This window comes from Aegilops tauschii, chromosome 2 (genome assembly GCF_002575655.3).
Source record: "Aegilops tauschii subsp. strangulata cultivar AL8/78 chromosome 2, Aet v6.0, whole genome shotgun sequence".
Lineage (NCBI taxonomy): Eukaryota > Viridiplantae > Streptophyta > Magnoliopsida > Poales > Poaceae > Aegilops > Aegilops tauschii.
In genome coordinates this window covers 21,730,597-21,755,804 of record NC_053036.3, presented here as the reverse complement: position 1 = coordinate 21,755,804, position 25,208 = coordinate 21,730,597, and the positions used below count along the sequence as shown (strand labels likewise).

At 45.1% G+C, this 25,208-nt stretch overlaps 1 long non-coding RNA gene across 1 annotated transcript; it reads left to right on the top strand.

Moving 5' to 3' along the window:
* The first annotated feature begins 22,018 nt into the window (after positions 1–22,018).
* Positions 22,019–24,788, top strand: LOC141041926 (uncharacterized). Its single transcript, XR_012203702.1, has 3 exons — positions 22,019–23,034; positions 23,325–23,514; positions 23,841–24,788. It is a non-coding gene; the product is annotated as an uncharacterized lncRNA (long non-coding RNA).
* Positions 24,789–25,208: the final 420 nt, after the last annotated feature.

The following is a 25,208-nucleotide window of genomic DNA, read 5'->3' as shown; positions in this document are numbered from 1 at the left end:
CTGCACTGTATTCCGACATGGCACGTGGACCCGGTAGGTTGATGTACCACATGTCGGCGAAAGGGACTAGAAGATTTATGAAAGCGAGCGCTCCACTCTTACGACGGAGGAGTAGACGACACGACGGCCAAGTGAACTGTCACCTGTAGTACTATATAGTACTATAGTTTTGCTGTTTCGCACGATCCATCGATACAAACCCGATTAAACAGGAAAGGGCGGGATTTTTCCCGCGCGGTAGATGATACTGGCCATACATTTCAAAGGCAATTTTAATGTATGCAAACTGAATAATTATAAGTAACAATATGATATCTACTAAAACTAAAAACACATATGATTTATTGTGTTAGAGTGTATTAGTAGTGCTGTATTGCATAGTTGTTAGATGTAACATGCGAGAACGTGTAGAGATGTAGTTTTGGAGGGCCTATAGAGAGAAAAGCGTAATACGGTCACCGAACTTCAGGATAAGCTGATTACGGTCACTATATACGTTCTGCGGTGATTATACGGTCACTTGCTCACAGTTCAGCATCGGATTGCACTCTGTTGACCGGCCAAATAGTCTGCGTGGTGCCATGTTGACTAGTTAAATTGAACACGTTCCTTGTGGGTCCCACCTGTCAGTTCGCATAGGCAAAAGGTCAGATAAACACAAATTTACGAAGGCGCGACAAGGCTCCAACCCGTGCGCGGGAATCACCTGGTTGTGTATGTGACTGTCAGGGCCTGATGTGTGCGCATGCACGTGTAGGTTGAGCACTTGAGCGTGAGAGTGTGTGTTGGTCGTGTGGTGTACTAGTGTGTGCATGCATCCGTGCATGTGTGCGTGTGAGTGTTGCGTGCGTGCGTGTGAGTGTTGCATGCGTGCGTGGCTGCATGTGTACGTGTGAGTGTTGCGTGCGTGCGTGGGTGCATGTGTTTGTGTGAGTGTTGCGTGGATGCAGTTCGTGTGCATGCGTGCGTGTGTGTATAATCACCACACCAGCTCTTGTGTGTTAAAACAGACGGCTCAGCATACCAATACAAGGCCACCTTGTCCGCTGTGCCCGCGGTCATGACTTCGAACCACCATCCAAACATTTTTGTGTCGTTTGTTTTCATTCTTACTAGCAAGATGCCCGTGCATTGCACGTAACATCAAGATGCATTTGTATGACTTGTTTATCTTGTGAGAGAAAAGGATGAACGAGGGAAGGCCTTATTTGCAAATGTGGAGAGGTGTGTGGGTACCTTTTTACAAAATTTCCATAGTTTCTTTCCTATCCGTCAGATATAAATCGGACGTCCTATATTGCAGGATGGCAGGCACACCATCATCACCAACTCAGTTTTTTATAAGAGTGTATTTTATGTATTTCATAAAAGTGTAGATGTAGAGTAGATACAAGTCGATAGGTGGGCGCGATGGTAGTGAGATAATGTGATGCAACACTAGAGGTGCCACGTGGAGCGTTTAACTGGTCAACTAGTCATGTCATGAGCAAATACAGAGTTGTACGGTGAGCCTGTGACTGTATAATAACCACTAAACATAAATGGTGACCGTAATGAGTGGATTCTGAAGTCCAATGTCCGTATCGTGCTTTCGCTTCAAATACAATGATCGTCATTGCATATATCGCGAGAGAAAGATGAAAAATGCATGAATTTTCTGGGGGCTTACTTTTAGAGGACCTGGAAATAGTATTGTGTGCATACGTGAAAGGGGCGTAAAGGGGGGGTATGCGATGGAGAGAGAGATGCTCTTCGTTTCTCTTTATTATGACTAACTTTTTATATAGTATAAAAATATACAAATTCACAGTGCGGAATAAATATCATTGTGGGCACCATGCAATGCAAATTAGCGTTCGTACTCCTCCATATAACTTTGTAATGTTGTATATATGTAGAAACTCTAAAGGAATGTTGTATGCAAAACAAACGTGAAGAGAGGGCTTTTTAGATGAATGGGGTACGTGATGTAACATGTGTGAATGTGTAGTTGATACATTTGGCAGGGCCTAGAGAGGTATGTGTGTGTATTACGTATTCCAGAGAGGCATGGATAGAGGGGCCGACGGGGGGCCGTGGGAGAGATAGCACGAGAAATGAGAGTGGTCTAGAGAGAGAGACGAATATGACGTCACGACAAGAGATTCCATTCCCTTGAGTGTGTATATGCAACGGGGGAGGGAATAGAGGCACCAGGAGAAATTTTGTGTGTGTGTGGTGTTTGTGTTGGTATGTGTGGGTGTGAGAAGATAATGAGACGTGGGGGTAGAGGGTGTGTCACCGCGTGAGGTCCGGTGGGTCGAGGTGAGGCCCTTCGTTCGGTTCCGTCCTGCGCCACATTGGTCGGCCCGTGACGCATTTAGGAAGACCCATGGATGACTAGTCGTACAAGACAAAGATAGCAGAATTGTGAAGGACTCTGTGTCCACTGACAAAGCCGGCTAGGATTTGTAACCCTAGGTTCTCGGACTAAGGTAACCCCTTTATCTCTGATATTACTATTCATCCAACCTAACTTTAAGGGGCATCTTACAGAATGCTCTGCTAGAATCGTACTCGTCGATTAGGAAGAGAGGTGCGAGACAATGCGTGAGAGACAGGCGTAAAGATAATGTGCGTACATGAGACACGTAGGCAGGTCCATGTATATAGAAAGGGTCGATGAGGATTGTGGGTGTGTATGTTTGCGAGAGGAAGAGTGCTTGTGATAAAGGTTAGTTAAAACAGTTGTAAATGGTTACGAGAGGGAGGGAGGGTTATATCTAGAGCATGTGTGCGAGAAAGACACCTCGGGAGAGAGTGTGTGAGCATGTGTGAGAGACCACCGATGGAGAGTGAAACTACACGTAAAAGACTGCTCTACACATTGATTAAAGATATAAATTGTATCCAAATATTTGGATGGGATCATGATATTTGCAATTCGCGTAAGGAGCGGTCATTGATCCATCAGACATCTAGATTCTATCGAATTAGAGCATGTCTATGTTATTATTCGACACAATTGATCCACATAGTTAGTAATTTGAACTCCATATAATGCATCGCTTTAGCAATCGAATATAAACGTGAGTATAGTTCATGTTGTGTGTGTAAAGCACATTATACATACGAAAGTTACACAATGGACATTGTAAATAGCTACCTATGAACTAGCATACATTTGAATTCAACTTAAGGTGGTTTAAAAAAATCGAATTCAACATGAAGTCCATTCAATTCTTTGAATTTGATATCATGGCATTTGTAAACCATACCTAAATTATGGGGGCACCAATCTTTGCTCTGATTTTGTACATAATAGCATATGTAGTCGTGTACAAAATAGATTCAAATTTAGCTCCTCCATTCCAAAATAATCGTAGTTATAGGATTTTCAAGTGTCAAAATTTCAAAAAGAAGCAGATAATTTAATGAGGTTTTCAAACATACAAGGTCAAATATAACGTTGTCTATTTAGGTCAATCCTCATAGTTCAAGAGTACTCTAAACGTGAATGCTTGTGTTTCAAAATTTCGAACGAAGCGCCAAAAGAGCCTCTACTCGCCCGAAACCGCGTGAGACCAATGTTTGGTAGTACAAGGAAATTACTTTTCTAATAACTCCGACCCGTGAAACCTACCGGCCCGATGTCCAAAGGTCTAAACCGGGGTAGGTTTGTAGCTTCATCTAGACGCCACGCAACCGCATCCACAAAACATTCATACACAATGGCCGCCTAAGCACACATGCACGCGGCCGAAATCGCTCCCGCCCACTATTTGGGACACCTGGGATTACCATCCTACCCCCGACCTGCAGTAGGTCCGAAATTTAAGAGGGCGCAAAGTTTGTACTTTCCCCAAATTCCAAACAAGCGTGTCCCATCTTCTGTTCAAAAAAGCCAAAAACAAGCGTGTCCCAGACCGAAACATGGTTCCCCCCCACCCGTCCGATTCCCCATTCGTACTCCGTGGGCGCCAAAACTACCTCTCCACCAGCCGCGAAACCCCGGCGTCCTCCGTCCGCCACCCCATCCCACCCATCAACCGCCGCCCTCCTCCATCACGCCGGAGCTGATACCCTGACGTCGTCGTCCACCGCAACCTCAACCGCAACGCCCTCCACGGCTAGTAGTTGAAGCCGAGGCCGAGCCATCCGTACCCGAGCCAGTTCAACCACACCGTCCTGCACCTCACCGCTGCCGCTCCAACTTCGCCACCCTCCACCGCACCGGAGTTGTTCTTGCTGCGCCGTCCTTTGCCGCCTCGGATCTGCTTCCCCTCCTCCGACATACGGCCACGGCAACACAGTCAACAATTTGGCCATGGGTTCGTCCAAGCCTGCACCCTCTAGAACATCGATTTCCCCGGTAAAAAGAAGAAGATCGGCGCGACATGTGGAGGTGACCACACCGGCAACCAAAAAAGGTACTCCTCTTCCCTTATTCGTGCAAATCTTACGTCTCTGCTTGCACGGTATTCATCCCACAGAAGAAACTAGTTGACCGCTTCTTCTTGATACTAGATGTTCCTAGTAACTCGCGATGCACAAGGTTTCTCCTCATATACTATTTCACCTTAGCTAGAGGTCCGTCGCCCCCCTGAATTTCAATTTCTGGCCAGTTGATTCCCAATTAACGGAAGCATTCCCTGGCGTAACAGGCGCTAGTACGCCTATTACGCCGGGGAAGCAGTGCCTTGGTTTTTATATTAGGGGCGTGCGCGGTCTAGAGCTACTGGCGCCTGATCTGGAGGTCGGCCGGGATTAAAGAGATGGCCTGGGGGCGCTGCCAAGCACGGCGGTGGTGTGAGGTCGATGGGAGGGCGGGGCGGCGTAGGTAGGGGTCTGGGCCGGTGGTCGCTGGTGGCTCGAGAAAGATCGTCAACAGTGACTGGCGGGAGGTAGACGAAGGCCATCTGCCAACTCCTTATAGATCGGACGGTTCATTAGAAAAATCGACTGACGTATTTATTTTCAGTCGACTGTTATCTTAGATATGACCACATGTGGTGGTGTCCTGAAGGAGTACCTGCATTTCCTGTGCTCATATATTACAAAACCATACGGAGTAGAATCTAATTTTGTTTGCCATGCAATGTTGTAGAGCTATCATATGTCTCCTGTCATTTATTTTTCAGCCACCTGCTATCTGCTACTTTTATAGTGCACTAGTTCTGCACACACTTCACCCTTACTCTCACTATTGTGTTTTTATGCAAGGATATTTCAGACTCTGCTGCCATGACGGAAGCCAAAAAGAAAAGAGAGAAGTCGCTCCAGCTTCGTATGCGGGTAGGCAAGACACGTTACATCGCTATAAAGGGTCCAGTGTCAGCAGATGGAGACGGTAAACGTAGCTCTGGAGTTGATGACCTCGCTCGCAATGAACCACCATCCCAGGTGCTTGCTTTAACTTCGCGGTGTTATATGTGGTTGCATGTTCCATATGGTGTCTAGCTTGTATTCGAAAGGCCGAAGTCGCTAAGATAAGGAAAGATATTTTTTTAGATGAACCACCATCCCGTGAGCACCAGAAGACAAATAGCTAGTCAGGGCACTAGCCGAGCTAGTGACAAGCCCAGCAAAGATAGGCATCACCTGGAAGCCAACTAAAAAGCTGCGATGGTGGCGAAGCAGCCCGCCTCCCACCAGGCTCTCAGGTCCTAGATGATCATGCTCACCACTCCAGCCGGATGTCTAGCTTGTATTGCTTCCAATTTGGTTAAATTGTATCTGCTTAGCTTACACATTATACCTTTGAATATGACATACCTTTCTGTTTTTGGTACATACTAGTACATCTGTGTATTAACCATGTTCTTACATCAAACTAACGTTCTTGTGTATCCCTCATCAATCAGTTATGACGAGGCAGGCAGGCAAGGGGACTACTCCTCATTTGAAGAATGCAGCGTCAGCCTCCCGACATGATTCTCAAGAAACAGAAATGCTAGATGAAGATAGTGAACGTAGCTCTGTAGTTGATTACAGCATTTCCCCTACACTAGCATCGCAGGTGCTTGCTCTAACTTGGCAGCGTGATATGTGGTTGCATGTTGCATATGGTGTTTAGATTGTAATTCTTCCAATCTGGTTAAACTGCATGTGCTAGTCTGCTTAGCTTATACATTATACCTGTTAATGTGACATGCCTTCCTGTATTTAGTACATAGTACATCTGACTATTAAGCATGTCCTTACATAAAACTATTGTTTTTTTGTATCCCGCATCAATCAACATGATGAGACACCTTTAGTATATGCAGTGTGATATTAGTTGCATCTTTCATATGATTTATAGCATGCACTGCTTCTAATTTGTTGAAATTCCATTTATGATGGGACGCTTTTAACTTGGCAGAGTCATATTGGTTGCATCTTTCATGTGGTGTCTAGCTTGCATTGCTTCTTATTTGCTGGAATGGTTTCTGCTTAGTTTACACACATAGTTGTGAACATGCCATGCCATCCTGTTTTTCGTACATATTCCATCATGGTATCATGTGTTTGCCTTACATCAAAGTAGTGATTGTGAGTATCATGCATGAATGAGTTCTGAAGAGAGAATTTTATTGCTTTTTCTTGTCAGTTTTACTTGACAATTCAAAATCAATAAAGCGGAAGGAAGTTAGCAAGGCAGCGGATAAAGGTGCTCCTTCCGAACGGAGGGCCTCTACAGTTTCTACTCCTCCACACCCCCAAGATGATTTCCAAGACAACACATGCATAGACACTCGACAAAGCTGTGTATATGATGAGCACGTCTCCCCTAGTGCAGCATTACCGGTGCTCCCTCTAACTTGGCACTGTTATATGTGGTTGCATGTTATGTGTGATGTCTAGCTTGTATTGCTTCTAATTTTGTTGAATTCCATCTTCTTACTTTACACATTACACTTGAATAAGACACGTGTTCCTGTTTCTAGAACATATAATATCTGTCTATCACACCATGTTCTTACATCAAATTACTACTGTTGTGTAACCTGCAACAATCACTTATCATAAGACATGTTTGAGTTCGGAGTGTGATATAGGTTACATCTCACATTCTTTTCTAGCTTTTACTACTAATTTGTTGAAATGGCACTTATGACGAGACAGTTTTAACTTGGTAGAGTGATATTCGTTGCATCTTTCATATGGTGTCTAGCTTTCATTGCTTCTAATTTGTTGAAATGCCTTCTCCTTAGTTTACACATCATAAGCTGTGAATATGCAATGGCACTAATGACGAGAGACCTCTAACATGGTAGTGTGATGTTGTTTGCATCTTGCATATGATTTATTTCTTGTACCGCTTCACATTTGTTTAAACGCCATTTATGATGAGACACTGTTAACTTGGCAGAGCGATATTTGTAGCATCTTTCATATGGTGTCTACCTTCCATTGCATTGCTTCTAATTTGGTGAAATGTATTCTTCTTAGTTTACACATCATAGTTCTGGTTATCTCTTCTGTCCTGTTTTTCATACATATTACATCCTCCTATCATGTGGTTGTCTAACATCAAAGTTCAGTTCGTCTGCATCACGCATCAATTTGTTCTGAAGAACTAAATTGTTATTCGTTTTTCTTGTCGGCTTGACTTAACATGGCACAGAGAAAGAGGAAGAAACACAGAATGGTAGGGAATGAGAAGCGGATGAATCCTGCAGATTCTGCTGGTACTGATGGTGCAATAGAAGGTCAAAGTCCAGCGGAAAATTCTACAAACACGGCATCCCATGCTACACGATTTGCAAAAAAAGCCAAACAGAAACAAATAGCTGCCACCAAACAAGCAGAGACAGCCCTAGTTCTTGCAACACCTACCAGAGTACTACCAACTGCACGACTTACTCGTGCATCAACTAAGCTAGTAGCACGTTCCCAAGCTCCCTTCACTACTAGGAAAAGGCCTGCTAGTGGCGCACCTGTTTTGCCTACTAATGGCGCACTACAGGTGCGCCACTAGCACCACGCCATTAGATTTTATTACTAATGGCGCACCACATGTGCGCCATGTGGTGCGCCATTAGTATACCATCCGGTGCTCCCCTGGTATTCCCTCCAGGTGCGCCACTAGTAATAAAGAAAGGTGCGCCACTAATAAGGGCTTAAATGCGCCACTAGTAATGTATTTGGACAACAAAAAAGTCTAAATTTACAGAAAACAACCTATAAGGAAAAATAATTTAAAAACAAAAATGAAATAGAATCATAATTTTTTTTATAGTAAGAATATTACAATGTCTTTACAAGTTTCCAATAAAATGAAAATTGCAAGGAAATAAAAGAAAATCCTAAAACTAATCTTCTAGTAATCTTTTCTTCTTTTTCTTCACTTTATCCCTGCAAAATGTAACAAAATAAACAGAAAGACAAACAAACTATTTATCTGACAGAGCTAAATAATCAGGGCATTTACATTTTGATAATATTATTATACTATACTACCAGTATACTACTCCACTTGGATTTTTTAGATGTGCAGATCTGAGATAGACATCTGTTCAAGTGGCTATAGGTAGGCTTGAAGAATTCTCATCGGTTCAAGTGGCTACATGTAGTTGCACAACTGGAATATAGACTACTAGTACTATTTGAAAAGAAAACAAGAGCAAATCTGAACATACTAGTCAGATCCGATCACATTGAGCTAGAAAGAAAATTCATCAGGAAACAGATGGCCGGCGACTTACTTCCAGACGTTGAGGATCTTGTTGTGCCCGGCGAAGAAGCTGCGGAGCGCGTCGCGGACGGACTGCTCACAGCGATAGCTGCAGCAGATGAACTCGTTGTCCTGCAGGTAGTCCAGCAGCCAGGAATTAAAGATAGGAGGGCTAGAACTGAAAGAACTAACATCTTAGAAAGCAACAGGAGATAATTCATATATGCAAAATACATATGAAGTGGTATTCACCAAATTTGTTGAAACATGAACGAATTGTTTTAGCAGTACCAATGATACATGTCAAATTAATTGTTCCTGTCATGACAATGTAAAAGTAGTACTTGCATGCCAATGGAGACTTGCTAGTGTCAGATTCTATGAGGTTCAAGACATGTGTAATTGTGCCAAGTTCACTTGTAATGCCATTATTCATGATCTGAACTTTATCCTCCACAAAATAAAATAACAGTTGATCCATGCGAATGATACTTAATTTTGAAGCTGCTGTTAATTTATAAACTAAATATAAAGTGAGTTTATAAATTCAGAAACAGAAAATTCAGCTAGGCTACTGTTAGATGAATTTTGGAGTGTATACTTACCAAAGGCTTCATTTGAATGTACAGTCAAATTAAAAAAATGTGTTCATGGGGCAGCAGCACTAAGATTCGACCGTTTTCTGTCGGCCAACATATATATGGATAAATCAGAGATTAGACATGCATATAAAAGAAGGAAAATCAAGAAATATTAATCAATTGGTGTACTCAGTTTTATTACGGTGGCCAACTTTCACTATGTGTATATGTTTGAACAAAAAAACTGTGGAAATAATGATAACGAATGGAACCAAATAGGTTACCAATAATTAGAGATGTAGTGGGCAATCAGGAACAATACTTAACAGCATGATCCTCGAGTACTTTACATTTATTCTATGCCCTTACAGTGAAGTTACGTCATCATATTTCAGCTACAACAGTTCAGTATTGCAAATATGAACAAAACTGGGAAAAAACAAGAGCTATGAAAATTTCTAACAACAAAATCACTTCAGAAAGTTTAATATCACCAACTATCAAAATCTATGGTCAAACTACAGGGTGCCGGTTGAAACACACTGCAAGTGTTTGGAAATGGTATAATACTGTACACTGATCAACCTTGAGTTCGGCATTCCTTTTCAAAACAGTAGCTTATACCAAAACAGTAGCTTATACCATGTCATTAGCAGGCGGCTGCCCTTGGTTCCTCATCTTCCAGAGCAAGTGAACTCTCTCATTTTTAACTCTTGTCATGCAATTTGCCCTAAGCTGTGGATCAAGACAACAGGGGACAAGGAGAAATTATGAGTAATACGAGATGAAGTCACATAAAAGTTATAAGATTGCATGCAACACTGACAGGCAATGCGAGATGGCACCCTAGAGGCAGTTCAGTCCAAAACCTACTCTAAAGATTCATGGTTCCTAACAAAATAGCAGAAAAATTCTTGACTTCACGACACAGCTGACACCCTATTGGCAGTTCTAGGCAATCAACCGAACACCTTGCGCGCATGGTGGCAGCACCCGTTGTCCAGCAATCCAACAGTAGCATCACACTTCAGACTCCGGCCTGCTGCGCGCGGCATGACAGCATAGAACTAGCCGCGCCGCCGGCGAGATGGGCTGGGAATGGAACAAAGTCAACGAACCTCCTCTCTCCAGTTCGGGCGGCGTGATTTGTTGGGAACCCTCCGGGGGCGAGCCGAATCCATCGTGGCGGCTGGCCGCGCCGATCGCCGGGAGACGAGGCCCTCGCCGGATCCCGCCCCTTCGCCTCTGCTCGCTCTTGGTCTCGCCAGCGTGGAGAGCGAAGGCCTGGGGACGCACGCTTCTCGCCGCGGCGCCTGCTCCGGGAACGCCTAGGGGAGATTTGCCTCGCGCGACAGAGGAACAGAAAATCACGAGAGGACGGTGGATGGTGGGATTGATGGTCCGGCGCGAGGCGGCGAGGGGAGCTCCTCCTCCTGCAGCTCGGCGGCCTCCACACCCCGGAGCAATGCCCTCGCCGGAGGACGTGGTCACCAGCTCTCCTCTGGATCCGGTGAGGAGGGTTGGGGAAGGAGCTCACCACGGCTCCATGCCCTGGATCTGGTGTGAGGGAGGGGGAAGGGGGCTCGCGGTGGTCGGGAGGGAGAGGAGGAGGCGTGCAGCCGGGGCTTCCCGATCTAGATCGAAATCGAGGGAGGTGGGTGGGTGTGTCAGGAGGAAGGGGAGGGGAGAGAACGTGACTAGAGGGAGGGGATAAGGGGTGATAGCAATGGCACACTGGTAGGGGGTGTGCCATACGTATAGACAGCAATGGCGCATGTCTTACTGGTGCGCCATTACTAGTTAAAACTAGTAATGGCGCAATATCCCCTGGTGCGCCATTAGTACTTTTGAAAAAAAATTACAAGTGGCGCACTGTGGATGTGGTGCGCCATTAGTATTTGGACACTAATGGCGCACCAACACATGGTGCGCCATTAGTATATAGTAGTGGCGCACCACATGTGTGGTGCGTGGCCATTAGTGTCCATATTATCTATAGCCCTTTTCCTAGTAGTGCTTGCCACCTGACACTACTTCCCAAGCACTCTTGACACAAGACGAGTTGGCAATATCAGATGAACCTTGTGAGCTTCAACAGCAAGAAGGTAGTTGCTGGAGTCAAGTTACAGTTGCATGCTTCTTTATATGTAGTCTCACAGTTTGATGTACACTAACACTTCCTATGTTCGTTGTATCGATCGGGATACTATCCAGTTATCATCACAATCCAATTCTCATCACCATCCAGTTCTCATCACAAGTATCCAGTTCTAGTTGTATCGATCGGGATACAACTCCAAGTGTCCGTTCAGGCTATCGATAGATGTTTTCTTTCCTGCAGGGGTGCACCAACTTACCCACCATGCTCAATTAACTCCGGTCGGACACACTTTCCTGGGTCATGCCCGGCCTCGGCCAAACAATACGCCGCAACCCGACCTAGGCTTAATGGAGAGGTCAGCACACCGGACTAAACCTATGGCCCCAGGGGTCATGGGCCATCGCCCCAGGAACTTCTGCACGTTGGGTACGCGGCCGGTGAGCAGACCTAGCTACCTCCCTAAAAAGGCAGGAGCTTACCAGTCCAACCCGGCGCGCGCCGCTCAGTCGCTGACGTCTATTAAGCTTCGGCGGATGTATACGACACAGAACGCCCATACTATGCCCACATGATGGTTAGTGTTATCAGGCCAGAGGCCCCTCGGATCAAATATCCAAATCGTAGTGGATTAGGAACGTGCGGTAACAAGCAGAGATTCACGAAAGATGTGACCCCATTGCCCCGTCTCGAGGACTTGCGGCAAGGGCTAGGAATGCCCGGCCACGCCTCGTAATTATCTCGCGGGCACCCTCCAGGTCAACCCGTCTCCACATCACTCGCAATTAAGGTCGCGCGGGTACCCCTCAGGGCCGACCCGTCTTTAGTAACATGGTTCATTGTAAAGTCATAGTAACCATAGTAACTGTGTGTCCAAACATCACGGGGAAAACCTGAGGAATCACCCCCGGTGAATTCCACTCAATGTAATCATCAAGGTGAACGTAAGAGGAACCACCCCCGAGGTTCACACTTGAGGGGTTGCACGACAGAGTCGTATCAGAAGTGGTTAAGGAGGAAATCACCCTCGATGACCACGACCGAATAGCTACACTACAGTGTTAACATCAGAAGTGCTGAAGAGGTCTCACCCTCGGCACTCGATAGTAACCCAGTAGTGTCGAGCAACTAAGGGGAAAGTGATGTGCGGTGCCGGGGCCTGCTCTTCGATCCCGTTGATCGGGTCTTCGATGATGAAGCGGGGGCAACAAGGACAAGGTAGGGGTCACTGGTGGATCACCAACCAACCTATACTAAGCAGTTTAGGATAAGTAGGTAGGTAACAATGAGCAGGTTACAAAAGCAGGCTATGCATCAGAATAGGAGCAAATAATAACAGTAGCAAAATCTAATGCAAGCATGAGAGAATGGAATGGGCGATATCGGGATGATCAAAGGGGGGGCTTGCCTGGTTGCTCTGGCAAGGAGGGGTCGTCGTCGACGTAGTCGATCACAGGGGCATCATCGGTCTCGGGGTCTACCGGAGAGAAGAGGGAGAAGAAACAGTAAATACATAGCAAGCAAGGAATCACAAAGCATAACATGGCAATATGATGTGTCGGCTGTGACCTAACGTATAGCTACACGATAAAGGTGAAGGGGGAAAACAACGGGGAATGTTTTCCCCGTTCCGGACCTGTGTTAGACAAATGACTGGAGGGGGAATGTTCCATTTTCAGATAGTTAGAGGCATGTGACAGATGAACGGACTGCATATTCGGATTCGTCTCGTTTTTCTGAGCAACTTTCATGTAGAAAACATTTTCATCCGAGTTACGGTTTATTTTCTATGATTTTTCAAACATTTAAACAATATTATGAAATTATTAGTAATTCGAAAAATAAAAAGCTAAAAGGCTATGTGTACCCACAAGTGTACACAGAAGTGTACCTGTGGCAGACATGTGGGTCCGGGGTGGTCCAGTCAGCATGTATAGTCAGCAGTTTGACCAGTCAAAGTTTGACTAGTCAACAGGGGTGGGGCCCCCTGTCATTGACTAGGTCTGGCTAATTAACTCCAGTTTCAACTAATCCGGTGATTAGGCTAATTAATACTAGTTAATTAAATTAATTAATTACCTAATTAATTAATTTCGTTATTTAAAAAAACTTTTTTATTTCACAGGGGTGTGGGGCCCCCTTGGCAGTGACACAGGGGCCAGTCGGGCCGGGTTTAATGGGCGTGGGCGCTCGTGCCCGAGGGGCGCGACCGGGGCATAGCCCGCTCGGGCGCGGGGCGAGGCCACCAGCGACGGGGACTCGCCGGGCACCGCGGCGAGCAAACCGGGGAGGGGGCGCGCGGCGGAGCAGTCGGGAGGCGGCGCGCGGGTGCGGTAGAGCGGTGGCTGGCTGCAGCAGGCGGCGGCCAGAGGCGGCGGGGCAAATGCGTGAGGAAGGACGGGCCCCGGGCGCGGCGCGGAAGCGGCCTCGCGTGGGCCTGCATGCGCTGAGGGAGGCGTGGGAGCAGGGCAGCGGCAACGCGGCACAGCGGGCGGCCGGAGCGGCGGGCGCGAGCAGGCGGTGGCGGCCATGGCGTGAGGCGGGCGGCTCGCGGCGTACGATGCGTGCGGGGAGCCGCCCGGGCAAGCGGGGTGCGGCAGTAGGCGGCTGCGGGCGCACGCGCGCAGGAAGCAGCGAGCGGTGCGGCGAGGTTAGAAGAAGCAGACGCGGGGGAAGGGGTGGCTTGGCCGGAGAAGCGCCGGCGGTGAGCGTGGGTGGCGTTTGGCTTCGAGCCTCGTCAGGGACGGAGCTACGGGAGCTCAAAAGGCGCGCGGGGTGGTGCGTTCAATAGCCCGGGGTTCGGGCGCACCCATTCGAGATCTCAGCCGAGGCTAGGATGGACGGTGTCGACGGCGGCGTCGACCGCGACGGAGCAGAGCGTGGCGCAGTGGCGGCGTGGCTACGGCTACGAGGAGAGGCCGGGGAGAGAGGGAGGAGGATCGGGGGCTCACGGCCATTGCAGAGAAGGCCCGGGGACGGCTCGAGGTGCTCGTGGCGGTGCGGATCGACGGCGAGCTCCGGCGCGTCCGAAGGTGGAAGACGATGATGGCGCCGGCGTTGTGGAGTGCTCCGGGTCTCGTGGTTCGACGGGGCTGGAGGGGCGGACGAGGCGAAGCTCGTGGACACGGGCTGCACGCGCGGAGACGGCTGTGGCCGCGGGATCTCAGCGCGTACGGCGACGGTGGCGCTCGGAGTGGTGGGGGAGAGAGAGCGCCGCGAGGTGGGGAAGAAGTGTGGCGGCTAGGGTTAGGAAAGGGCTCGACGGAGACCTTATCCGGCTCGGGGCACGGCGGATGAGCGGCACGTGGCCATCCCCAGCCATGGACGTCGTGAGCAAGGCCACGGCGCCTCTGATGAACAGAGGAAGAAGGCAGCGCGGGGGTGCGGTTGGGCTGGGCCTTGGTCTGCTGGGCCGAAAGTAATGTGGCCATCAAAGGCCCAGTGGCACTGCTATTAGTTAGGCCACTTTCTAATTTTTCCTTTTATGTATTTCAGTTAGCCACTGTTCGTATTTATTTGAGTGACAAATTGAATTTAGTCAAACTTGAAATTTGGCACACAATTTGAGAACAACATTGTGGTGTTGCATAAAAAGTTTTAGAGCCAACGGAATTGTTCAAGAATTTTTAGAAAATGAAAAGGACATCTTAAATACTGCTGGACTAGATAATAAATTCCCAGGGGCAATTTGGGAATTCCAAAAATGTTGGCTTCAACATGACAAATATCGAGGGATTATCTGCCATAGGATGAACCATTTTACTTGCATGAAAGAAGAAGCAAATATTTGACATGCAAATAGAATTTGAATTTGAAGCAGATTTTGGACAAGTGGCATTTTGGCACGATGATCATGATGACATGACCTTCATTAGGGGGAGATTACTGTAGCGTGATGCTGGAGATGTTACAAGGGGAGTCCTACTTCCACCGGGAGTAGGATTCCCCCTTTCCTAGTAGAACTAGGAGCCCTTCCAAGTAGTAGGAGTAGGAGAGAAGGAAAGGGAAAAGAGAAGAGAAGGAAGGAGGGGGCGCCGCCCCTCCCCTAGGCCAAATTGGACTAAGCCTTGGGGGGCGCGCAGCCTCCCCTCTCTCTTTCCCCTAAAGCCCAATAAGGCCCATATACTCCCCGGCGAATTTCCGTAACTCTCCGGTACTCCGGAAAATACCCGAATCACTCGGAACCTTTCCGAAGTCTGAATATAGTCATCCAATATATCGATCTTTACGTCTCGACCATTTCGAGACTCCTAGTCATGTCCCCGATCTCATCCAGGACTCCGGACTACCTTCGGTACATCAAAAAACATAAACTCATAATACCGATCCTCACCAAACTTTAAGCGTGCGGACCCTACGGGTTCGAGAACTATGTAGACATGACCGAGACACATCTCTGGTCAATAGCCAATAACGGAACCTGGATGCTCATATTGGCTCCCACATATTCTACGAAGATCTTTATCGGTCAAACCGCATAACAACATACGTTGTTACCTTTGTCATCGGTATGTTACTTGCCCGAGATTCGATCATCGGTATCTCAATACCTAGTTCAATCTCGTTACCGGCAAGTCTCTTTACTCGTTCCGTAATACATCATTCCGCAACTAACTCATTAGTTGCAATGCTTGCAAGGCTTAAGTGATGTGCATTACCGAGTGGGCCCAGAGATACCTCTCCGACAATCGGAGTGACAAATCCTAATCTCGAAATACGCCAACCCAACAAGTACCTTCGGAGACACCTGTAGAGTACCTTTATAATCACCCAGTTACGTTGTGACGTTTGGCAGCACACAAAGTGTTCCTCCGGTAAACGGGAGTTGCATAATCTCATAGTCATAGGAACATGTATAAGTCATGAAGAAAGCAATAGCAACATACTAAACGATCAAGTGCTAAGCTAACGGAATGGGTCAAGTCAATCACATCATTCTCCTAATGATGTGATCCCGTTAATAAAATGACAACTGATGTCTATGGCTAGGAAACTCAACCATCTTTGATTAACGAGCTAGTCAAGTAGAAGCATACTAGTGACACTATGTTGGTCTATGTATTCACACATGTATTATGTTTCCGGTTAATACGATTCTAGCATGAATAATAAACATTTATCATGAAATAAGGAAATAAATAATAACTTTATTATTGCCTCTAGGGCATATTTCCTTCATATATACGGAGCCAGGGGGACCCCAAAGCACAACAGTTATTCTCTTAGCCATGTGCGGTGCCCCCCTCCACAGTTTACTCCTCCGGTCATCGCGTCATAGTGCTTAGACGAAGCCCAACGCGGATCAGATCACCATCACCGTCACCATGCCGTCGTGCTGACGAAACTCTCTCTCGACCCTTTGCTGGATCAAGAGTTTGAGGGACATCATCAAGCTGAACATGTGCTGAACTCGGAGGTGCCGTACGTTCGGTACTAGATCGGTTGGATCATGAAGACGTTCGAGTACATCAACCGCATTAACCTAACGCTTTCGCTTTCGGTCTACAAGGGTACGTGGACACACTCTCCCTCTCTCGTTGATATGCATCTCCTAGATAGATCTTGCGTGGTCGTAGGAAATTTTTTGAAATTGCATGCTACGTTCTCCAACAGTATGTTCATTTTGACTAGTTAATTATGTGACTTGAACATTCACAAACTTATGTTATTGTTTACTTTCGGTGTTTTCCTATGTGATGCAATAAACAGATATGCTCTTTGCCGAGTTCAGAACTCGGCAAAGAAACCTTTTGTCGAGGTCAGAACTCGGCAATGATATAAATTGCCAGTCGTCTGTCCATCTGCATCGAGTGCGGAACTCGGCAACATACAAATTGCAAGTCGGCTACCACATTTTCGCCGCGTTCATGTTCCCAACAAAATCAGTATATCGACAAATGTTTGGCCTGTTTCATTCGTGACAAAACAGGGAAAAATATGGCACTGGGTAATAACATTGGGACACGTGGCACTCCCTAATTGGTTAGGGAACTGCCGAGTTCAGAACTCGGCAAACTCTTTTCCCCAGTTCTGATGTTTAATGAACTAGGCGAAGTTTGGCACTGGGTAATAATGTTGTGCCACCTTGCACACCCTGATTGGTTATCCTCTCTGCGAGTGCTACACTCGGCAAATTAATTGCCCAGTTCTGCTAAAATAAAGAACCCGACAGATATTTTGTACTAGGCAATGTGTTTAGCCACGTTGATTATTTCTATTGCTGAAATCTCGCCGAGTTTAGTGACCAAAGACTAGGTAAACTGTTGTGCCAGGTGGCACCTCCGTTAACGGCGCGTCCACTCTGACGGTGTGGTTCGCCGTGTTTTTTTAGTCGGGAACTCGGCAAATGTTGTTTATATATTCGCTGAGTTCGCGATAGAATGCACTCGGCAGTATTAATGATTGCCGGGCCCCGTCCAGCCGAGTGCGCTCAATCAAGTTTGGCACTCGGTGAAGATTTCGCCGAGTTTAATATGTGCTCTGCCGAGTTTCTTTCAAACTCGGAAAAAACGGCGATCCTAGTAGTGAGTCTAAAATAGGGGCGCAAATTCGAGTAGGGGTGTGTGCATTATTTTGGCTATATGGAACTGCCGGAATAATGTAATATTTAATAAACAATCTATCATAACTTTTTTTTGCAGATTATATGTAGAGCAACTATCTGGATCTGTACGTCGTCATCACTAAGCCACGCGGAAGCCAAAATGCGTATGATTTTTGGGTGCAACCATTGGGAGCTCGCGATAGTTACTACCGGTTTGGATGTTGGTCCAACAATAGGATCGGTGTTTAGTCATCTGGTCCTATTTATGCGAGTTGTGGCCATTTTTGTTTCATGGCTGTTCTTTTTGAGACCTTGTACCATAATTCGTACTTGAGACCATTTGTAACATGGTTTTTTTGCGGGGTTGCCTTAATAATATGGTTGCATGAAGTCCAGGGTTAATACTCCTTTTCGAAATAAATCTTGTGATGCAGAGACCAGGGTATTCCCCTTATCGAAAAAAATAAAAAGAAAATAGATTCTTGGACCTGCAAAGAGGAATTAGATATGTCTAGTAGTTCGAGTGTGAGTTTTGGTACTGAGTTTAGAATGGAAGAGACAACGTATTTATAAAGATAATATACATTCACACGTCACACCCAGTATCATGAATGACCATGTTATGTGACATCATTCGAGATGCAAAGTCGATCCCATGCTTAGGTAGTGCGTATCTTCTCACATGTGATTATACTCAGATGTGCTTCTTTCGATTGAAACCTAACAGGGCATTAATTGCTCATCCCCACAAGAAATAGAATCTTCTTTGCTGTCAAATATTGCTACTACATGACGCACATGAGACAGAAAGCATCTCGCATTAATATGGTTTCCGGATATGCCATTTGAATTCAACTTCAAGTTGAATAGATCCAATCAGCACATCTGGAAGTGTTAGCTGTGCAGATAGGAAATGCCAAAATTAATCTCTTCCATGAGTGTCCAAGTAAGTGAACAGCTAATTATTATGTGTTTTCTATATTGTACGTTGATCGTCGTGCATTTTCTGATCAACTAGTGACGTGGATTCACTATCTTTTACCTCTGTTAATTGAAGCTTCGTCACAAGCATCCACAGAAAGCCATGTGAGGATTTAAAAACAACATCATTCCATTGTTTTCTGGAGGAAGGCGACCTGATCACAACACGATGTGCACCTATGTACATTTCCTGTGGTGGCGATGACGCACGCGAAAATATCGGGTGCTCCAGCCGGTGGGATGCTACGCTGCTACGGTACCTCTTGGTGCATCAGATATGCATGAAGGGGCAGGATCAACTGACCGATCTATTTCAGTATGCCCCCTTGAAACATTTGTATCTTGCCCCCTGGAAACATCATGTCTTTGCAATGTACTCCCCACGTCCAATGCATTTGCAACCATACATCCAGGTCAGCGAATGGGCATATATGAATCGCTGCATGACGTATTTCATACAGGACAACAAATGGGCATATATGAATCGTTGCATGATGAATTGCACACGCACAAGCATTGAGTAAAGTATATATGGCCAACCTCATAGGACATTATTCTCAATCAAAAGAGCCGGAGAGTATTTCACAGCCAATTGGCATAAGTGTGAGATAAACCAAGAAAAGTAGCTTTCCTGACTCCGAAAAGGTAAACAACAAAATACAAACTCACTGTAGACAACATGTGCGTGGATGGGTGTTGCAAAATCTCCTTTCACCAACTAGGTGCTTGACTACAATAAACAAATATATGCCTTAAAAAATCCACTTTCAGCACAAGCAAGAAACAGTGTCTAATTTCTCCGAAATTTTAAAACAATAGAACAAACAACATCTCCTCCTAGTGATCTAAATGTGAAGTTTCAAAGAAGAGCGGATCACTTGGTACTTCTTTGGAACAGAGTGACCATTCTAGAGAAAACTGGACACTTATTGTATGAAATGTTCAGAGAAACAAAAGTAAACTGCTAATCGATGTTCTTCCATCACTCCACTTTCAGCACTCAAACTGATGACGCGCTAACAGTACTGTCCACGGTTAGAAACAAAGGTAAACTACTAATCTATGTTCGGCCTATCCTCACTTTCATTCAGCCTCAAGGTCTTCAACACCACTGCCGGCCATGTGCTGCAAACATCAAGATCTAGCCCACTAGATGGGGCTCACTAAAATAAATAACACAAACATCATATTGGTTAGAGGACCATGAAGACAGAGACTGTTTTTCACTGCAAAAAATGGTGAGCAGCTTCTGGATTGGGGCTAACAAGAGCAGACGAGGCATATGCTACGGTGGCCGGTGGCATTGGTACATGCTCGATGTGTTCGGCGGCGGTGGGGAACAGTTTTTTTTTGTCGGGGCTGTGGAGAAACACTCGAAGCAAACAAGTCGTACTGGAGGAAGGGAAGGAACATGTATGCACTTCGCCCTGAATTGCTGAATAACCAAGGGTGCCTCTGTATATTTACTAGAAGGACATGAGACTGCTTAATCCTGTTTGTCAGTACAGATCGAACGCTCCAAATTGACCTGGAGCACGGGAGCATTTTCTTGGTCGTATCACCAGATATCTACCCGATGACGCACGTCCGTGCGCACTGTGTGGAGTGAGTAGGTGGCTTTGTTGAGATCAGCTGGTTGTGCAGGGCGAGTAGGCAATGGCGTGGCGTGGAGGTCGGCAGCGTCTGCACCAGATGTGTGGTGTGGCGGCGGCGGTCGGAAGTGCCACTCACGAAATGCTTGATTGCCACATTAACACTTACAACTGGATCCGACCCTTCAGTTTCTACATCAAACTATGTATCGGTTCGGTTAGTGATATTCGGAAAACTCTTCTTTTTGAGAAAAACATCAGGAATCTCCTACGTATTTTTATTGATTTTTAAATAATGGGCACAAAAGGTTTGTACAAAAGAAATGAAAAAAATCTTTGGAAAACTATTATTGAATGCTGGTTGGTTTTTGCAAAATAAATAAAAGAAAGGTGATGATTTTTTGATAACAAAACCACGATTGTTGTGGTTTTTGCCAGTTAACTTCGGCTGGAAAGCTTTGTTAATGAGAACTGAAGAGTTTTGTAAGGAGCGCTGTCCTTGAGAACTGAAGAGTTTGGTAAGGAGCACTGACCTTGAGAACTGAAGAGTTTGGAAGATTTGTGGAAAACTCCCTTGAGTCTGATATGATATTATGGCATCTCAGATCCGAGAAGTAATTTCACACATCATAGAATATAAGCATCTCTTCTTCATCTAGGTGCATGTGAAGACTTTATGCCACCAGAATACAAAATGTTCGCCTCCCGAAATTGCTTCCATACAGGAACACCATTGCCAACTACTATGTCTTAGTTAAAATCAGAAGACAGTACTACAAATGTAACATTAAAAAGCCTAAAAGTACTAGCATAATCTTTCCGGCCTTTTTGAGAAGACACTTGAAGGGAATAAATAAGTGTGTGTGTGCAGAAGTTTTCCAAGAAGCACACTAGCTTCCTATATATCCTGGAAAATTGTTTGTAGATCCGATCTGTACAGCTCTCCATTGACTTTGTAATGGAAACAGAAGTGACGAGCTCTCCACTCACATGAGAGCTGCATGTGCAACAATCCTAAGATGGTGCTTTGCTTGTGTTATTAACTTGACCTGCTCCTCATAGGCATAGGTCATCTTTCTACGTCTACTATCTTAAATAAAAAGTACAAATTAGATCTGGTAGGAAATTCGATTGGAAAGGACGAGCAATGTATGGTGGGCACCTAATCTGCATGTACATTGGTGAGGCGTGTTTCCCCTATACGAAAACTGAATTTGCACTTGAAAATAATATTATTACGTATTCAGGTATTACTGATAGCTTATCCCCTGTCTTTTCAACAAATCAGTAACATCGTTCACTGGGAGTTCCAGCGAGACGATATGTGAATGGTGAATCTGATGGCCATTGGCTTTGTACTTAGCTGGAAACATAGTGTCAGGAGCTCTTCGTTTACTTTTCAGTTTCATGTGCAGCATCCTGGAAAGGTTGCATATTAGACCTTGACTTCATCATAGGTCTTTCTTCTATATCCCATATGTCAGGAAAGAAACACAATAGATCTCACAGAAAATCGATTCGTTGTATGCTTACCTCTACTGAGTATTGATACGCACTTATCTTCATGTGTGTCCATGTGTTTTCTCTAGTAACTCCATAGGAAAACTGAATTCCTCCTGAATAAAAAATGTCCTCTGTAACTCTTGAACTACGAGTCCATGAGAAAAAATTACCATCCTCAATAAGGCGTGAAATGAACTATGTGTGTTCTGTCAAAACTAAATTATCTTCACCTCACTAGCAAACTGAAAGAGGTGAAATGTCCATTATTTGTTATATCCTCGACCGTTATTTCGTTTGTCAAGCCTGAGTTAGGAAAGAAAAGATATTGTTCTTCATTGACTGTAGCCTCTCCCTTTCTTCGTAGTTCTAGGGTGTTATAAACATCCAGAAATTTGACATGCCTCAGGGACAATAAGTTTCTCTAGATAATGGGGACAGTAAGTGTAATAAGTGCTTGATAATTAAGATGCAAAACTCCAACGACCCACTCCTCCTGCATGGTATCTGTATAAAATTAATCACATGAAAAAACGAATTAGTTCTGACCATCAACATAATTTGCTTGACTGCCTAACCCCGTTGTTGCTGGTCTACAGGGAAACAGTACATAGCAGCCTATAGTGGACTTTCTACTCTATAAAGAAAGCCCATCCTCTACATATATCTCCACACCCAAAGATAACTAGACATTGATAAAATCCTCTCGCACTCGGATTAACAATCCTTGCAATGGCCTATGCTAGCCATGTCCTGGTTTTCCTTTTCATCTCTCAGTTAGCCATAGCCACGTTTACTACTGCTCTTTTGTGTGAGAGTTGTGTAGGGTTGTGTAAGAGTAGTTGTGAGAAAGAGATCAATCTGTCCTTGTACCTCCACCAAATTTCTGCAGGACCAAACCATAACCAAGAACAGATAGTCGGTTCCAGCTTTGCTAATGGGTTTGGCACAACAGGCGTTAACGACTGGCCGCTACTCGATGCTCCTCAGTCGGATGGAAACATTATTGCTCGCGCGAAAGGACTCCACATCCAAGCTAACCAGGCGGGCCATGGTTGGTTTTCTCCGTTCAGCATGGTCTTTCAGGAGCAGGACTCCAGGTAATAATTTAATAAGCCACTGGCATTTTTAGTAAGCATTACATACTAGATTACATGGTGATTTCTCCTTGTAAGTTTGTTCTCTATTTCCTAATGCCAGCATTATTACACCTTCACTATGGCTTTCCCTTGGAAAAATGTAAACATTAACCTTGATTTCAAATATGTTCCACACACGTACTTTCATAGGTTATGTAATGATCAGGTTTTCATGATGTTATTTACAAATACTGATATACCCTTCCGGTCACTCCTTTGATATATTTTCTGCTGTTGTAAATCTGGAGTAGGTACAAAAGATCTACCCTACAAGTGATGGGGATGATTGGCCCTGAGGCTACCGGTGAGTGGGCAATCGTAGGCGGGACTGGAAAATTATCCATGGCTCGTGGTATTATCAAGTACAAGTTTCCCCAGATCGTGACGAGCTTTGAGAATTATAGGCAGCTTGATATTCATGCATTCTACACCCCACAAGCTGTAAGTTGAATATATGATAAAGAGCCTTGTATCTTTGGCTTATGTTTTACTTTGATATATTTACTATGCATTGAAGTTCAAACCTGTTTATGGAGAAGCATATATCTCATCATCTCCAGAAAATTGACATCCGTTAACATCTCTACTTTATCTGTGTGAGACATGCTGAAAACCAATGGGTATGAATGGAACAGAAAAACTATTAATGCACTAAATAAGCTTGACAAATTACAGAGTTTTAAATTGTTATATCTGTACTCTCTTGTAATCTTTTATTAATTGTATTGCTTTTTAACTACAACATTACCTTTGCTTTATTTGTGCAGGTTTAAGGTTCAGAGAACGAATGAAGCTAGGTTCGATGCTTGGGTCTGTACATCCAGCCAGCCATTTCCCAAAATTAATGTCTGCATGCTTCCAATATGACTAGTACTACTAGTTTTATCATGAATGATATGAGACGATTTTTCCTTTATTTATTTGGAAATAATTTTTGAATTTGTAGGCTATGATGATCAATCCTTATTTTACATCCTCCGTACGTTCATCTCTTTTGTAATGTTTCTTTCTATCTTATTTTGGATCTTATCAATGGATGTATAAGACGATGTAATGTCTGTTGATTTAACGAAATCAATAAGAAATATTGCTTATTCCCTTATGCATACCATCCTTGTTGGGTTCCGTTCTCAATATCGATTACATCAAATACTCGCGAACCCATGCACGCATAACTTTTTTTGACCCGGATGCACGTATAACTTTGGCTGAGGGTACATCTCGTACACTCTAATTTCTTTTTGATTTTTTGGGTGCTTACACATACAACCCTGTTTATACGGGGGCATAGTCAGGAATTGGACACAAACTCACGCACGGCTAACTAGCACTTACGCTTCTAACATAATATGGAAATATACTAAACTGGTAAGCTTGCCTCATGACTTAGGAAAGTTTTGATAATTTCCAACAACCCCTCTCTAATCCAAACATAAGAGCTCCTCATGATCTTCAATCCTTGCCGGATCAACGTATCGCTCCTGGACTACCAGCCTATGCTGCCACTTCTTAGTGTGCTAAAGCAGACTAAATACATAGCATCATGGAGGAACTCAACTTAGCTGGTGGACGACAATCTTCACGGTTTCTTCATCGGCCGGTCAGTGTATTGTTTCAGAGAGAAACTCTGAACTTGCTGGAAGCCTGGACACTGGATATTTTATGCTGCGTACTGCATGCAGCCTTTTCTCCTTTCTCATTATTTGTACTTTAGAACAGAAAGAACAAAGTACCCAGTCCACAAGCGGGTGGATCGGACGCGCCATCCCACGTCCTCCCGATCGCTAGGGTGTGGCCGTCATACGTTTATAATCGTGCCATCCCACGATCCACCTGTGACGGCTCAGCTAAACAAACTAACTGAAAGTCTGAAGCTACACCAAGTCAGGAACAGATTCCACGCTGCATGGCCCTTTATTTTAGCCAATAGAAAACTAGAGGATAACTAACAGCCCAATGGGATTATTTGCTAACAAATCACCCCCTTAAGCCCGTTGCACAGCCTTCACTTCAACTACACCGAGCATCTTCCTCATATCAACCAATCTGGTGCGCCCCAATGCCTTGGTCAGAAGATCTGCAAGTTGATCAGTTGTTCCAATGTGTTTCACGTCAGCTCTTCCTTCCTCGACGCA